The sequence below is a fragment of the Myotis davidii genome, unplaced genomic scaffold, assembly GCF_000327345.1.
Source record: "Myotis davidii unplaced genomic scaffold, ASM32734v1 scaffold1045, whole genome shotgun sequence".
NCBI lineage: Eukaryota > Metazoa > Chordata > Mammalia > Chiroptera > Vespertilionidae > Myotis > Myotis davidii.
The window spans coordinates 17,846-20,842 of record NW_006296402.1 but is presented as its reverse complement, the minus strand read 5'-3'; positions in this window follow the sequence as shown (position 1 = coordinate 20,842).

The window sequence follows — 2,997 nt, the reverse complement described above, 5'->3', positions numbered from 1 at the left end:
GGTCTTTCTAACTTTTGCTTTTGGCTTCATTCATTCACTGCAAATGACTACTGAGCACCTACTAAGCCTCAGGATAAGAAATGAGAAACTACACTTGTCTTGGAGTTCATAACCCCGAAATTGGCCCTATCGGATTTCAAACATTTTTATAAAGTTACAGTAATTTAGTGTTCTGTTGGCAAAGAGGGATACAAATCATGGGCTAAAACAGCACTCAGAAACACATATATGACATATATGAACATACGACATACTAAAATGTTTATTTCTTGCTCATTTTATAATCTGATGTGGGATAGGTGGCTATTCTCAGCTTTTCCCCACCATGTGGTAATTCAGGGATCCAGGCACCTTCTATTTTGTGGTGCTGTCATCTTCAGCACATGGTCTCCAAGGTCTTTGTGAAAGAGGGAGAGCAAATAGGTGACTGTGGAGTGATTCATAGCCAGACCTGGTAGTGGTGTACATCACTTCTGTCCATATCCATTGGCCAGCCACATGGTTCCAAAGCAACTCCTGAGAAAATGTGGTCTTTATGCCTAAGAAAAGGAAACGGTATCAGTTGGCATCTAGCCTCTGTTGTCATAATTTACTAGGATAAAGAAATTGTTTTGCTTAGTTTTTATTTATTTAATTTTTTATGAAGAGCTCAAGCAAGATGAATAAAAAATATAAGAATTATTTTTTGTACAATTAAGTCTTTAATCTGTATAGCTTAATTTTTATTTTTATTTTATTTTTTGTATTCCCATTATCCCTTCCCCTTTGGCAACTATCAGCTTGTTCTCTATATCTGTGTGTCTCTGTTTATTTTATTATTATTTTTTTAGATTTTGCACATAATAAGTGAAACTATATGGTATTTGTCTTTGTCTGTCTGACTTATTTCACTTAGCATAAAACCCTCTAGGTTCATTCCCGGTTGTTAAAAATGGCAACATTTCATTCTTTTTATTTTATTGCTGAATAATATTCTATGTACGTGATGTGTGTGTGTGTGTGTGTGTGTGTGTGTGTGTGTGTAATCTTCATATTCACCCATCTATTTTAATTTTATTGATTGAGAGAGAAAGAGATAGAAATATCAATTTGTTGTTCCACTTAATTATGCAGTCATTGGTTGATTCTTGTATATGCCCTGACTGAGGATCAAACCTGCAACCTTGGTATATAAGGATGATGCTCTAACCAGCTCAGTTACCTGGCCAGGGCCTTCCATTCATCTGTTGATGGACGTCTAGGTTGCTTCTGTATCTTGGCTGTTACTAGTAATGCTACAATAAACATAGGGGTGCGCATATCTTTTCAAATTAGTGTATTTGTTTTCTTTGGGTAAATACCCAGGAGTGGAATTCTGGATTGTATAGCAGCTCTATTTTCCATACTGTTTTCCATAGTGGCTGCCCTAATTTACAGTCCCATCATCAGTGTACAAGGGTTTCCTTTTCTTCACATCCTCACCAGCACTTGTTATTTGTTGATTTATTGATGACTTAGTGCCCCAGGCACGGATTCGTGCACATTGAAAGGAAGTTAATTAGAAGAAATATTTTAATGTTGCTATTCACCCTTTCTCTATAATAGAAGTGTCAACCAATTCATGATCAACAATGACAGATGGAAACACACACGTGATATTGGTGCCAGAGAGAGCTTTATATGTATGGTGCATGCGTGAGTCAGCTTAGCCTTTTATATATACTATATAGAATAAACTTGCTTAATTAGACCTGCTTTCTGATTTAGCTAAACTTTTTCCAACCCAGTGAAGCACCCCAACTTCTTTTTCAGGTAATTGTAAGCAACACAGCAGTAAATATCAACACGAAGCAGATTATTATTATAGATCACACAGGGAGAACAAAGGGTAAAATATTTAACTGCAGTAGTGTTTGACTATATTCTGCGCAGTGAGAAAACCTAAAGTCATTTTCAAGGTCCACCACTTCTTTTCAGTCGGGTCAAGTTTCTAAGCTTTCTAAATCTCCGTTTTCTGGCTAATGAAAAGGAAATAGGATTCCACCGAGTCTCCTGTCTCCCTATTCCAGGACATCTGTGCGGATCAAATGAGATGAGGCATAGGAAAACGCTTCACAGACATTTGGTTAAAGTGTGAAATGTTTGCACCTGGCTATAATGCAAGTCAGACACTTAGCATATTAGCCTTTTATATATATAGATAGCCATTCGGACAGGTGTGAGGTGATAGCTCATTATGCTTTTAATTTGCATTTCCCTGATGATTAGTGATACTGAACATTTTTTCATATGTTTGTTGGCCATCTGTCCTCTTTGGAGAAATGTCCTCTGTTTAGGTCTTCTGCCTATTTTTAAATTGGATTGTTTGTTTGGTGTTAAGATATATGAATTCCTTATAGATTTTGAATATTAACCCCTTCTTGGATATATCATTTGCAAATATTTTCTCTCATTCAGTTGATTTCTTTTTCATTTTGTTGATAGTTTCCTTTGCTGTGCAAAAGCTCTTTAGTTTGATGTAGTCCCTTTGTTTATATTTCCTTTTGTTTCCCTCACCTGAGGAGACATCTCCTAAAGGATATTACTAAGCGCTAAGTCAAATGTTTTACTGCTTATGCTTCTAGGAGTTTTATGGTTTCTGGTCTTATTTTTAAGTCTTTGGTCCACTTTGAATTTATTTTTGTATATGGTGTAAAAAAAATGCTCCAATTTTCATTTTTCTGCATGTATCCATTCAGTTTTTCCAACATCACTTATTAAAGAGACTATCTTTATCTCATTGTATATCCTTGCTTCCTTTGATGCAAAAATAGGTGATGAGATATTAAGTCTAACTTTATTTTTTTTAATTAATTAAATCTTTATTGTTCAGATTATTACATTTGTTCCTCTTTTTTCCCCCCATAACTCCCCTCCACCCAGTTCCCACCCACTCTCCTCCCTCACTCCCCACCCACTGTCCTCATCCATAGGTGCACGATTTTTGTCCAGTCTCTTCCCTCACCGCGCGCCCCCCGC